At 40.1% G+C, this 15,406-nt stretch overlaps 1 protein-coding gene and 1 pseudogene across 11 annotated transcripts in view; one reads left to right on the top strand and one right to left on the bottom strand.

Annotated features, from left to right (window-relative positions):
* The window catches only part of SLMAP (sarcolemma associated protein), a 179,472-nt gene that overhangs the window by 120,291 nt on the left and 43,775 nt on the right, over positions 1–15,406 (bottom strand). The window lies entirely within an intron of this gene.
* On the top strand, positions 11,530–12,597 carry LOC111532836 (annotated as a pseudogene).

Raw genomic sequence — 15,406 nt, forward strand, 5'->3', positions numbered from 1 at the left:
TAATCAAATACCACACTTGGTACTGGCATACAGAGAGACATGTATCTCATATTCAAAAGAATATGAATAGAATAGACAGTCCAGAAATAAACATTCACATATACAGTCAAAAGATTCTGTTCAAGGGTGCCAAGATCATTTAATGGGAAAGAACAGTCTTTTCAACAAATGGTGCTAGGAAAACTGGATATCCACATACAAAATGATAAAGTTGGAGCCTAACATAACACTATATACAAAAATGAACTCAAAGTGGATCAATGACCTAAATGTAAGACCTGAAAGTATAAAATTCTTAAAAGAAAACATAGGGCAAAAGCTTCACAACATTGGATTTGGCAGTGATTTCTTGGACATGACACCAAAGGCAAAAGCAACAACAGAAAAGACAAAGGGGACTTCATGAAAATTAAAAACCTCTGTGTGTCAAAGGGCACTATCAATACGGTAAAAAGGCAACCCACAGAATGGGAGGAAATATTTGCAAATCATACATTTGATAAGGGATTGATACCCAGAATATATAGAGAACACCTAAAACTCAACCACTAAAAAACAAAGAACCCAATTCAAAAACAGGCAAAGGACTTGAACAGACATTTGTCCAAAGAAGATATATGATGGCCAATAAGCACATGAAAAGATGCTAAACATCACTAATCATTAGAGAAATGCAAACAATGAGATACCACTTCAAACCCATTAGGATAGCTACTCTCAAAAAAACCAGAAAATAAGTGTTGGCAAGGATGTGGAGAAACTGGAACCCTTATGCACTGTTGGTGGAATGTAAAATGGTACAGCTACTGTGGGAAAGAATATGGCAGTTCCTCAAAAATTTTGAAAAAGAATTACCATATGATCCAGCAACTCCCTTTCTGGGTATATAGCCAAAAGTAGGGTCTCAAAGAGATACTGGTACATCCATGATCATAGCAGCATTATTCACAATAGCTAAAATGTAAAAGCAACCCAAGTGTCCATCAACAGATGAATGGATAAGCAAAATATGACATAAAAATATACGTACAATAAAATATTATTCAGCCTTAGAAAGGAAGGAAATTCTGACATATGCTACAACATGGATTAACCTTGAGGACATTATACTGAATCAAGTAAGCCAGTCACAAAAAGACAAAATACTATATAATTCCACTTATTTGAGGTAGTTACAGGGGTCCAAAATCATGGAGACAGAAAGTAGAATGGTGTCTGGCAGGGATTGGAGGGAGGAGAGTTACTGTCTAATATGTAAAAACTTTCAGCTTTACAAGATGAAAAGAGTTATGGAGATGAATGGTGATAATGGTTACAGAACATTATGAATGTATATAGTACCCTGAACTGTATACTTAAAAATGGCTACAATGATATATTTTGTTACATTTATTTTATCACAATAAAAAATTTTTTTAAAGGCAGCTTGGATATATGAGCCTAGAGTTCAGGGGAAGAAGTCTCAGCTTCAGATATAAATTTAGCTGTCATCAGCATATAAACAGAATTTAAAGCCAAGAGACAGGATGAGATCACCAAGGGAACGAGTACAGATAGACAAGAGGTCCAAGGACATGGAGCAGTTCAAAGTTTCAAGGTCATGGAAAAGAGGACCAACCAAAGGAAATTGTAAAGAATGGCCAGTAAGGTATGAAAAGAACCAAGAGAAAGTGATATGTCCTGGAAGCTGTGTGAATAATGTTTTCCAAGAATGTGGGAGAGATCAACAGTCAAATGATGCTGATAGATCAAGTAAGGTAAGGGACAAACGCTGACCACTGGAAATAATCTGAAAGCCACGGACGACCTTGGCAAGAACAGTGTGGACGTAGTGGAGGATGAATGCCTTACCAGAATGACTACAAAGAAAATGGACATAGAGGAATGAGAAGCCACATATATAGATAAATCTTTTTTTTTTACTTTTTTTTTAGATGGAGTCTCGCTCATCGCCCACGCAGGAGTGCAGTGGCGCGATCTTGGCTCACTGCAAGCTCCGCCTTCCAGGTTCACGCCATTCCCCGAGTAGCTGGGACTATAGGTGCCCACCACCACGACGAGCTAATTTTTTGTATTTTTAGCAGAGACAGAGTTTCACCGTCTTAGCCAGGATGGTCTTGATCTCCTGACCTCGTGATCTGCCCGCCTCGGCCTCCCAAAGTGCTGGGATTACAGGCGTGAGCCACCACGCCCGGCCTAGATAAATCTTTTAAGAAGTTTTGCTCTAAATGGAAGCAAATAAATGAGCAATGTTAATAGAGAAAATGAAGTCAACAGAAGTTTTTAATAAGAGAAAAATTGTTGCAGGATCCTTCGGGTGTCGCTTTTTTGGCCAGAAACCTCTGTGGCTGGTGGTGCCCTTGCCTGAGTTTTGCTCGGGCCCGTTGGGCTCATTCTGCCTACTTGGGCTGGCAGGCTGTGCTCAGTTCATGCTACCAGCCTGGATCCCATGCCTGCCAAGGACAAGCCAGGCATGGAGTGGCAAGGGGTGTGTGAGCAAGCAAGCATGGGGTCCAACCACTGCAAACAGGCATGCCACCTGCTGCAGTGGGGCGGGCAGCTCCAGCCTCTGCGAGGCTGTGGTAGATCAGGCTCACTGCAAGCAGCTTCCACAGCTGCCACCAGGGAATGCGGTGGCACCTGGAAGCTTGGAGTCTCCAGGAACTACAGGGAATCAAAGAGGGAGTCACAGCCCTGGCTTGGGGAGCGCCAGGTCTGAGCTCCCTGAAGGGCTGCAGCTCTTCTCTCCTCTTTACCTGCAGTATGGCAAGCAAGGGGCATGTTTCAGCCCTGTTTGTGTTACAGCTCTTTCAGCCTTGCCTTTCGGCAGGTCCCAAGTTCTTGTCCTGTGTCCAGGAAGAAAGGGGTAGGCAGACAAGTGGAGGGTAAGCAAGGCAAAGAGGAGCTTTATTAAGTGACAGAATAGCTCAGAGGAGGCCCTGAAGTAGGTAGCTCCTCTCTACAGGCAGGTCATCTCAACATCTGCTCAGCTCTGGCTGAGCCCGAGGCTTTTATGGGCCTCAGAGGGGAGGAAATGTGAGCCAGCTGGTCTGTGAGCGGCCATGAGCGGGACCGGAAAAGGCACCACAAGTTCTTGTTTCTGTCTGTAGAGCTGGCCCCCAGCCTTTAGGCCCTCACTGGTCTGAAGGCAGGGTCTCACCAGGGACCCAACCCCTTCCACCCAGGAACCTGTCTGCCTCCTGCTGCTGTTCATGGTACCCAGGCTGTAGGTGCCAAGGGGTACCTGCAGGCTAGTGCTGAGCTTCCTTCAGCCCTCATTGGTTTACTTCCTATGTTTGTTGGCACCCAAAGTCCAGAGGGGGCTGAGGTGACAGGAGGCTGGTGTGCCAGCACTGCCCTGAGCATGTGCATACCTGGCTGGTCTGTGACAGCACCTGGGCTCCACTCTGACTTTGCTCTGAGATCAAAAGGGTGCCAACAGCAGGGAGAGACCAGGAAGTGGGAACAGGCACTTCGAAGCCTGCGAGGGCAGGGGGGCCTTCCTTCCTGGGCCCCCAAGAGTGCAGGGATGCCTGGGTCCACAGCCACAGCTTGGGTGGCTGCAGCTGCACCTGGGGGTATGAGGGGTGGGCTCCTGCCTCCTCCATGGAACGGGAGGCCGGGGTGTGCAGCTGAGACTTGGGTGGCTGCAGCTGTGCCCAGAAGGGCAGGGCTCATGCCTGCTCCCTGCCTCCACCAAGAGCACAGGGAGGCCAGGGTCCATAGTCATGACAAAGAAGGGCATTACATAATGGTAGAGGGATCAATTCAACAAGAAGAACTGACTATCCTAAATATATATATGCATCCAATACAGGAGCACACAGATTCATAAAACAAGTTCTTAGAGACCTACAAAGAGACTTAGACTGCCACACAATAATAGTGGGAGACTTTAAACACCCCACTGTCAATATTAGATCAACGAGACAGAAAATTAACAAGGATATTCAGGGCTTGAACTCAGTTATGGATCAAGTGGACCTAATAGACATCTATAGAACTCTCCACCCCAAATCAACAGAATATACATTCTTCTCAGTACAACATGGCACTTATTCTAAAACTGACCACATAATTGCAGGTAAAACACTCTTCAGCAAATGCAGAAGAACAAAAATCATAATAAACAGTCTCTCAGACCACAGTGCAATCAAATTAGAACTCAAGATTAAGAAACTCACTCAAAACCACACAACTACATGGAAATTGAATAGCCTGCTCCTGAATGACTCCTGGGTAAATAAAGTAAGGCAGAAATCAAGAAGTTCTCTTAAACCAATGAGAACAAAGAGACAACACACCAGAAACTCTGGGACACAGCTAAAGCAGTGTTAAGAGGGAAATTTAAAGCACTAAATGCCCACATCAGAAAGCTAGAAGGATCTCAAATCAACGCCCTAATATCACAATTAAAAGAGCTAGAGAAGCAAGAGTGAACAAATCCAAAAGCTAGCAAAAGACAAGAAATAACTAAGATGAGAGCAGAACTAAAGGAGACAGAGACACGAAAAACCCTACAAAGAAAAACTATGAATCTAGGAGCTAAGTTTTTGAAAAAATTAACAAAATAGATAGTTTGCTAGACCAATAAACAAAAGACAGAAGAATTAAATAGACACAATAAAAAATGATAAAGGGGATATCACCACTGACCCCACAGAAATACAAACTACCAACAGAAAATAAACAACTCTATACAAATAAATCAGAAAATTTAGAAGAAATAGATAAAGTCCTGGACACATACACCCTCCCAAGACTAAACCAGGAAGAAGTTAAATCCCTGAATAGACCAATAACAAGTTCTGAGATTGAGGCAGTAATTAACAGCCTATCAAACAAAAAAAGCCTAAGACCAGATGGATTCACAGCCAAGTTCTACCAGAGGTACAAAGAGGAGCTGGTACCATTCCTTCTGAAACTATTCCAAACAATTGAAAAGGAGGGATTTCTCCCTAACTCATTTTATAAGGCCAGCATCATCCTGATACCAAAACTCTGGACACAACAAAAAAAGAAAACTTCATGCCATCGATGCAAAAACCCTCAGTAAAATACTGGCAAACTGAATCCAGCAGCACATCAAAAACCTTATCCACTACGATCAAGTTGGCTTCATCCCTGGGATGCAAGGCTGGTTCAACATATGCAAATCAATAAATGTAATCCAGCATATAAACAGAACCAATAACAAAAGCCACATGATAATCTCAACAGATGCAGAAAGGTCTTTGATAAAATTCAACATCCCTTCATGTTAAAAACTCCCAATAAACTAGGTGTTGATGGAACATATCTCAAAATAAGAGCTATTTATGACAAACCCACAGCCAATATCATACTGAATGGGCAAAAGCTGGAAGCATTCCCTTTGAAACCCAGCACAAGACAAGGATGCCCTCTCTCACCACTCCTATTCAAATAGAAGAATAAATAGGCAACCTACAGAATGGGAGAAAATTTTTGCAATCTACCCATCTGACAAAGGTCTAATATCCAGAATCTATAATGAACGTAAACAGATTTACAAGAAAAAACAAACAACCCCATCAAAAAGTGGGCAAAGGATATGAACAGACACTTCTCAAAAGAAGACATTTATGCGGCCAACAAATACATGAAAAAAAGCTCAACATCACTGATCATCAGAGAAATGCAAATCAAAACAACGAGATATCATCTCACACCTGTCAGAATGGTGATTATTAAAAAGCCAAGAAACAATAGATGCTGGTGAGGCTGTACAGAAATAGGAACACCTTTACACTGTTGTTGGGAATATAAATTAGTTCAACCATTGTGGAAGACAGTGTGGTGATTCCTCAAGGATCTAGAACCAGAAATACCATTTAACCCAGCAATCCCATTACTGGGTATACAACCAAAGGAATATAAATCATTCTACTATAAAGACACAAGCACACATATGTGTACTGCAGCACTATTTACAATAGCAAATACATGGAACCAACCCAAATGCCCATCAATGATAGACTGGATAAAGAAAATATGGTATGGGCGTGGTGGCTCATGCTTGTGGTCCCAACACTTTGGGAGGCTGAGGTGGGTGGATCACTTGAGGTCAGGAGTGCAAGAACAGCCTGGCCAACATGGTGAAACCCTGTCTCTACTAAAAATACAAAAAAATTGGCCAGGCGTGGTGGCACATGTCTATAATCCCAGTTATTTGGGAGGCTGAGACAAGAGAATTGCTTGAACCTGGGAGGCGGAGGATGCAGTGGGCCAAGATTGTGCCACTGCACTCCAGCCTGGGTGACAGAGCAAGACTCCGTCTCAAAAAAAAAAAAAAAAAAAGAAAGAAAGAAAGAAAAGAAAATGTGGTACATAAACACCATGGAATACCATGCAGCCATAAAAAGGAATGAGATCATGTCCTTTGCAGGGACATGGCTGAAGTTGGAAGCCATCATCCTCAGCAAGCTAACACAGGAACAGAAAACCAAACACCACATGTTGTCACTCATAAGTGGCAGCTGAACAATGAGAACACATGGACACAGGGAGGGGAACAACACACACCAGGGCCAGTCGGGGGGGCAGGGGATGAAGGGAGGGAGAGCATTAGGACAAATGGCCAAAGCATGCAGGGCTTAAAACCTAGATGACAGGTCGATAGGTGCAGCAAACCACCATGGCACATGTATACCTATGTAACAAACCTAGACATTCTGCACTCGTATCCCAGAACTTATAGCAAAATTTACAAAAAAAAAAAAAATTACCCTGTTTTACACACTAACAAGAAAGAGAAAACGAGCACTTGGCCCAACCCTGAGAATTAAGAGGATTCCTGAAGGAGCTGTCCCATGCTGAATCATAAGGCTGAGTAAGAGTGAGTCAGCGGAAGCAGGGAGGGGATTGAAACATCATGAAAAACAAAGGTAAGACACAGCATAGTGTGGGGTTGGTCAGGGGAGTCGAGAGGACTAGTGTGTGATGTACGAGACTGAGAGTGACAGGAGATGAGGCTAGAGAGGTAAGCAGTCCCCAAGTCTTTTAGGACATATCATGCAGTACAACCCTTATCAGATAGAGAACTTAGGACTATAGGGTTTAGGCAGGGACGTCCTGAGATCAAACTGATATTTCATTCAATGAAGAAGTACCTTGAAGAGTACCAGACTAAAACAGTTGGAGACCAGTTAAGAGGCTACTGAAATAAACCATAAGGCCCTGAATTAGGACAGTGTTAGAAGCAGTAAGAGGGGCTCAGTGACAGAAACTATGTGTTCAGTGATAAAGGCAGCAGTTGGTAGCTTGGGCTACTGGACAGATAACACCAGTATCTGTATTTGGAAATACTGGAGCAAGGGTGCATAGTGAATGAATCACTTCAGTTTTAGATATGTTGCTTTTAGATTCACTATAAGGACATCTAGTAAGTAAAGTAAGTAAAGGCAGAAAATTCAGGCTTCAGGGCTCAATATATCTAAAAAGCATCCACATTTGAATGGTCACCAAAATTATTCTAATATATAAAATGATCCAAAAATAACACTAACAGAGAAAACAATGACTGAACATTTAGGAACACACATTTGAGGAAAAACCAGTAGAAAAAAATGCTTGAAGGGATTTCATATCGTCAAAAAGGTACAAGGAAAATCAGGAAAAGTACCATCCAAGAGGCCAGGGAAACAGCCAACGGCTAATACCTCCAACCAGTATACAAAGAGAAACCATAATGACTTGAAAAAGCCAACAGAGATCACAAGAGATCAAAAAAAGTCACATCAAATAACAATCTAGACTCTCTAATTCTGTTGTATTAACTCCTTGAAAATTAGCAGAACCTACTGGGACATTTCTTTCTGAGGTCTTAAAGTCGTGAAGCCAATCTGAGTACAAAAGACTAAAAAGACCAAACACAGATGTATCCCTACCTATAGAAGAAGATCATTTACAGTGGTAGATTATTTACAGTGAAGAAAATTATTAATATTATTGTAGTAAATTGGTACTACATATTTTTTATTTTTATTTTTTTTTTTGATTCAGGGTTTCACTCTGTTGCCCAGGCTGGAAAGTAGTGGCATAATTATGGCTCACTGCATCCTCGACCTCCCAGACACAGGTGATGTTCCTACCTCAGCCCCCCAGGTAGTTGGGACTACAAGTGCACACCACTACACTCAGCTAATCTTTTGTATTTTTTGTAGAGATAAGGTTTTACCATTTTTGTAGAGAGGTTTCACCTAGGCTCAAGTGACCTCCTGCCTCAATCTCCCAAAGTGCTAGGATTATAGGCATGAGCCACCACACCTGGCCAATGTATTTTTAATAAGTCAAAACTTATTGTCAAGCACAATAAAACAAATAGAAAATTTTTTATTTTATCATTCCTGACTTCTTTTTTTTTTGAGACGGAGTCTCGCTCTGTCGCCCAGGCTGGAATGCAGTGGCCGGATCTCAGCTCACTGCAAGCTCCGCCTCCCGGGTTTACGCCATTCTCCTGCCTCAGCCTCCTGAGTATCTGGGACTACAGGCGCCCGCCACCGCACCCAGCTAGTTTTTTTTTGTATTTTTTAGTAGAGACGGGGTTTCACCACGTTAGGCAGGATGGTCTCGATCTCCCGACCTCGTGATCCGCCCATCTCGGCCTCCCAAAGTGCTGGGATTACAGGCTTGAGCCACCGCGTCCGGCCCATTCCTGACTTCTTAATCGTCACACATTACCTCCTCACCTATGACTTCAAGTAAGCTCAACTACTGACAGTATAAATGTCTTACAGCCCCATATAACAAGGAAAAGCATTTAAGCATGGATGACGTAGAAACCTATGCTAGTAATTAGACAAAAATAATACAAATACAATAAAAATGTATCAGAAATGGAAATAATCTTTGATGTTAGATGAAAAAAGATGAAAAAAGGTGAAAATAAATAGAGCAAGAGTCAAGTTCTGTTTCTTGCTTTTGGCTCTACTTTATCACTTTCTGGTGGACAATCTGTCAAACTAAAAAATCACTTACTCTTAAGATGACTGTACTATGCTATACTAACTGGGAGTGACTCACAAATGTTTGGTCCCACCCATACAGAAGAACTCTACAAGGAACTTTTAAAAAGTCAACAGGAAGCATATTTTCAGATGAGCACTTAAAGCAAAATCAGTAAAGAGTAGAAAGGACATAACAGAATTATTTACTTGAAATGGAAAAGTTAATTGCATTTTCTTGGAGTGGGGTGCAGGAAACTCCCAAGGTGTGAGTCACTGGATTAAAGAACAACTGGATTCGGGATTTAGGCGAGCGAGAAAAGCAGGATTCAGAACACAGCAGAGCAAGCATGCAGCTCTCTGGCCCAAAAAGAAAAAAACCCATGTTGGATGTGTGCCTCAAGAGTTTGAGTCAGACAGACAGAAAGACAGCGGAGAGGAAGGCATGACTAGATTTGACTTCAGCACATGGGAGAATCTAAAACTGTTTTATCTTTTGGTTTATTTCTTCCTTTATTTATATAGTACTAAAATATTTAAATTACATTCAAGCAAACAAGAATGAAAGCTATTTCAAAATCTCACATCTACAAGGATCTAGATGGCTTTGCCACAATACTTGGCACACAGACTAGACCAATGAAGTTAATGTCATCACAACCTCTCTAGCATTAGCACTAACTTGATTTTGTTAATTTAGTATAACCAACAAATTTATAAAATATCTACTGCTATAGTTACTAGCAAGGAGGAATGCCTGTTTATTCACTAGAGTACATGCATTCATCTTGAATAAACTGACTACTTAACTCCTTGGCCTATTTATCATAATCTTGATGGCCTTTTTTTAATACTGGAAAGAGAATTTATATATCTTATATACTTGTGTTTCTGTCCTAATGAATGCAAACATGCCCAATTTCCATTTTTGTCATTTTTCATGGAATCAAAGTTTTCAAAGTTTATTTAGATGCTCACTGTTTTTATTTGCTTTCACTTGGTTTTAGACTGTAGTAGTTGCTCATCTACCAATAAATTCTGAAGTAGTTTTCATTACTACAGTCATACCGCATGTTTTAGAACTTTTCATTTACCTGTTCCAATCACTGCACTTTAACTCTCTTATACCATTTAATTATGTATTTCTTCTCAAGTATAGTGCTATCATCCATTTTTTAAAAGAAACTTTTCTTGTGGTTAAGCAATTACATAAAATTAAATGGGCTCCAGGCAATCCTACCCTAGAGAAATTACCCAAGAGAAATGAAAGACACAAAGAATTGTACACAAATGTTCCTGGCAGTATTGTTCATAATAATCAAAAATTGGAAGCAATCTGAATGTCCATCAAACACTACATAAACAAAATATAGTATAGCTGAAATAAAAATGAATTAACTATTGATAGATGCTACAACATGCATGAACCTCAAAAACATAATGCTAAGTGAAAGAAACCAGCCAGATACAAAGTCTACATATTATATGACATTATTTGTTTGAAATTTCTAGAATATGCAAATCTATTATGGACAAAGAGCAGGGCAGGCACGGTGGCTCAAGCCTGGGAGACTGAGGTGGGTGGATCACTTGAAGTCAGGAGTTCGAGACCAGCCTGGCCAACAAGGTGAAACCCTGTCTCTACTAAAAATATTTTAAACAATTAGCCAGGCTTGGTGGCACAAGCCTGTAATCCTAGCTATTCAGGAGGTTGAGGCAGGAGAATCATTTGAACCCAGGAGACGAAGGTTGCAGTAAGCTGAGAGCATGCCACTGCACTCCAGCCTGGGAGAGAGCAAAACTCCATCTTAAAACAAACAAACAAACAAAACACACACACACACACACACACACACACACAGAGCAGATTAGTAGTCACCTAAGGCTGGCTTTGGGATATATAATTAACAGCAAATGACACAGGGAATTTTTTTTGGAGTGATGCAATTGTTTTATAGCTGAATAACAGTGATGGTTGCATAACTGTATAGAATTACAAAAAAATCATTGACTTCAAGTATTTGACTTACGTTTATAATAGGTGAATTTTATGGAATGTAAATTATATCTCAATGAAGCTGTTTCTAAGAAGGCAATGAACAGAGGAAGGATAAAAACAACAAAATATAAATATACACACACATTTTAAATAACCTTGAAACATAAAAATTTAAGGGAGTCAATTTGTTACTGTTAAATGTAGCAAAAAGTATTTAAATAATAAATATTCAGTGCTTCCAAGAGTACCATAAAAGAAACTTTTCACAAGCTGATCATCACGAGAATGCAAATGGGCACAACCTGTTGTGCCAACTGGCACAAACTACTGGAAAGTAGTTTGGCAAGGCATACCAAAAGAGCATTAAAAATGTGCTCTTTGATCTACTTCTGAGAATCTACCCTAAAGAAATAATTTAAAAAATGAATAAAGATCAGGGTATTAAGATACTGAGCAAAGCATGATTTACAATGGTTAAAAAAAATAGTAAAAACAGTAAATATTCAACAATGAAAGAATGGATAAGAAAATTATAGCCTATCCATGAATACTATGTTCCCTTCAAAAATGTCTGTGGGCCTGCAGCCTGGTGCAGAGTATAACAACATCCTGGCCACTGCTGCTTGCACTAGAGAGGAAGATGCCCACCTCCATCTCACCCTGTGTGGTGGGCTCACCCAGAAGCCAGCTAGCAGAGTGCTGGTAGCGTTCAGTAATTTTGCAAATGAGGCAAACTTGAAATTAAGAAATGTAACCTCAATGGTTGGAAGAGGGCTCTCCTATCACAATAGTGCTCACCAGGGAAGACGGACTCAAATATTACAGGATGATGCAGACTGTTCATCAAATGGAATTAAAAAATGGACCCTTCTGTTTATACAGCTTATTTGCTGTATATTGTCATCAAAAATGACAGAAATTATTCATATTTCTGTCATTTTTGTGATATCAGGAAGATTGTTGGGATGAGGAGGAAGGGAAGGACTTGAAGCCAGGATAAATTCCAGAGATCATCTCATCACAGCCTGTTAGGCTCACGGCTTTAGCTTTACTCGTTAACTTTCTGTCCCAGAAATTCTTGCAGAGCTTACAGGACAAAGAGGAGGTTGTGCTAAAGGAAAAGTAGGATCAATGCATATGTATGCCAAGAACTTCTACAGGTGCCATGGCATTGTCAGAGCTCAGGTCTCCTGGGAGCTGCTATTGGCTTGGCCTGTGAGTATAACGGAAAAGATGAGGTCTGAATGACTTTATATTTGAGGCCTACGATACAGCCACTTTGTGGAAATTACCTCATATTTTCATCTGTGAGAAAAAAACTGCTATGGAATAAGGGCATCTGTTGAGACAGCAGCACCTCGCACTGATTACTGTAAGAGAGGCAATTTTGTACCTGGACTAAGATAGATAGAATGAATATTCTATGTGTCCAGGAGGCAACAAAGTTTGCCTGTTGTATATCTAGAAAGGGGACCATACTGAAGAAGCTGCAGACTTACCATTATCAAGGTACAGTGTAAGTGATCCTGGAGTCAGTTGTACATAAGAAGAAATTCAAGTAGCAAGAGGACTGACTCTACTATGCTTCTCGAAGATAAAATGGTAAATAGCAATCTTGCCAGTGTTAAAGAATAAACGGACAGCCGGGCAGGTTGGCTCACGACTGTAATCCCAGCCTTTTGGGAGGCCAAGGCAGGTGGATCACCTGAGGTCAGGAGTTCGAGACCAGCCTGGCCAGCATGGTGAAACCCCATCTCTACTAAAAATACAAAAAAAAGCCAGGTATGGTGGCGGATGACTGTAATCCCAGCTACCTTGGGAAGCTGAGGCAGGAAAATCGCTTGAGCCCAGGAGGCGGAGGTTGCAGTGAGCTGAGATGGCGCCACTACACTCCAGCCTAGGCTACAGAGCGAGACTCCGTCTCAAAAAAAAGAATGAAAGGAAACCGATGTTGATACAACTGATCCCAAACTACCTTTGGAAGAATTAGGCCAGTACATTTATTGCATTTTGAAGTTTATGATGTAAATCAGTGGATCCAGTTTAAGTAGATTTTTATTTTTTTAAGACTGGGTCTTACTCTGTTGCCCAGGCTGGATTGCAGTGGTGCAATCATAGCTCACTGAAACCTCAAATCTCTGGGCTCATGCAATCCTCCTGCTTTAGCCTCCAGAGTAGAATCAGATCATTCTCAGGGAGACTGTAAATTTACTATTATGCCTCAATGGAACATCCATGGTCAACTGTAAGAAACTTTGTATTCTTAACTTTGTTAAAACAAGCAAATCAAAAAGCTTGAGAATATGTTTGTACTATGGCAGAAAATAAAGTTTTAAAAGTTGGGAAAAAAATTTAATGAGTTCCAAAGGTCCAGTGGTGCAATAAAAAACACATTGTCCTGATGTTCCAGAGCTTCCCAATTTTCCTCCACAGAAGCAAACATGTTATCAGCCTCTTATATATTAAAAAATGGAAATTTTAACTGAAAAAAAAAAAAAACAGCAAACACAAAAAGCTCAAGATGTTTAAAGGAAAAGCTCACAAATTCTTACTTTCAGAAAGGAAAACATGTGGAGAGAAATATAAATACTAAGTAATTAACAGGACCCAAGTTAGCAGAAGATACAAAAAGTAAACATGGGGAATTTGGAGGCAGAGTTAAATCTCTGCAACACATAGGGTAGCAATTCTCTGACCTTAGGCAAACAACATCCTAAAAAACAATCCAGTCCCTAAGGCAAGAGCCTTTTCCTCCACCAGTAGTCAAGCTGTCTTGGGCTGGCTTTACCTAACTGTCAAGCCAGAAGACACAATACCTCACACCTGTAATGGGTTAGCTAGGTATATTTAATGAACAAAAGTTACTACGATTAGCAAAGAATATCCTTTAACATCTGTGATAAGTATCCCTTAATATCTGTTATTGTATCCCTTAACTGTGGCAAACTCCTACCTTTTGCTTCCTGGCAATATTACTCTAACTTACACTCTAACACAGAAATGATGACTGGACTCCTGCGTTGGGCTGCTTCTGCAGCTACACCATGCAGAGATGGGGAGAGCTTCTGAAGATCTAAGAATAAATATATTAAAATATAATTTTCATTCTTACCCCTATAAGGAAATAATATAATCATTTTTATTATGACTGCAACTATAAACTGAGTGAGGTACTCCAGAGTGACTTGCTCACTGATATTTCCAAAGCAATACGATAACTGAGTCACTATTCACTGAAGACTTATCTCATATAGACAGTGAAATAAAATAATATTATAAAAGTAACATTTCTGCAGTCTTTGTTCAGAGTTCCAAAAGTGAATTTCAATATGGTTGGTGACTCTGGAAGTGATTTTTAGATTTATCTCTTAATAGCATTTGGCTACATTTCTTTTTCTGGGATTAAGTTAAATAACATCTATGCATCAATTGAGTTAAACTAGAGGTCATGCTTTACCAACTTTTAGCTGAGTTTATGTTATAATGTTAGCTTTTCCTAGAATAGGCTAGTCAACTGAGCTATAATATGTATTCTCTTGGGTTTTATGCCATTTTCTAAATTTAAAATTAAAACATCAGTTGAAGGAAAATAGCTACAACCTAACAGCCCATGCAACTTAGATTAAGCTACATACAACATTAGTTTCAAAACAAAGAGCCAGAAAACACTCTAGAAAATCAAGTGTGAGATTTTTAGTGCTAAAAAGGACTACAAAATACCCTCATCAATGAGGTAACTTAGGGCCCCAAAGCAGCTGCCTGTATAAGAACAAGACAAGTAAACAAAGCAAGTCCAAAGTCCACAATATTCAACTTCACAAATAGCCTCAGCAATCCTGAAAATATCTAAATAAAAAATTAGTTAAACTTTCAAATGACAGACAAATTTAAGAAACAACCCACCTGACTAAAAATATTCTTGGTAATAAATGACTGCTTAGAAAGGAGCTTACATACCAATAAAATTAGTTAACATTTATTTAGTCGTTACTGTGTGCCATGCCATGTATGCCTTTACATATATTAACTCATTTAATTCTCACAGCCCCATGAGGTATTACTATTATCTGCACTTTATAAATGAAAAAACTCCTAAGGCACAGTGAACCTAAATTTCTTGCCAAAAGTTACCAGGTAATAAGAGGTGAAACTAGGATATGAACCCATGCAGTGACCTCCACAGCTATCATCCTTAATTCCTCACTCCTGACTTCCAGATCTTTACCACTCTACCATACAGTCTTTATTTTAGTCCAACTCATCACTTTGCAGATAAGCAAACTGTGCTCCTCAAGGAAGAGATAAAATTCATTCAAGGTTTATAACTATTTAATAACATAACTGGTACTAAACTCAGGTTTCCTATTCACATTATGAGGTTTTTCACCACACTTAATCTTTTTCAAAAATAATTTTACTTTGTTTTTCCAAGTATAAAATACTC

Source organism: Piliocolobus tephrosceles, chromosome 2 (genome assembly GCF_002776525.5).
Source record: "Piliocolobus tephrosceles isolate RC106 chromosome 2, ASM277652v3, whole genome shotgun sequence".
NCBI lineage: Eukaryota > Metazoa > Chordata > Mammalia > Primates > Cercopithecidae > Piliocolobus > Piliocolobus tephrosceles.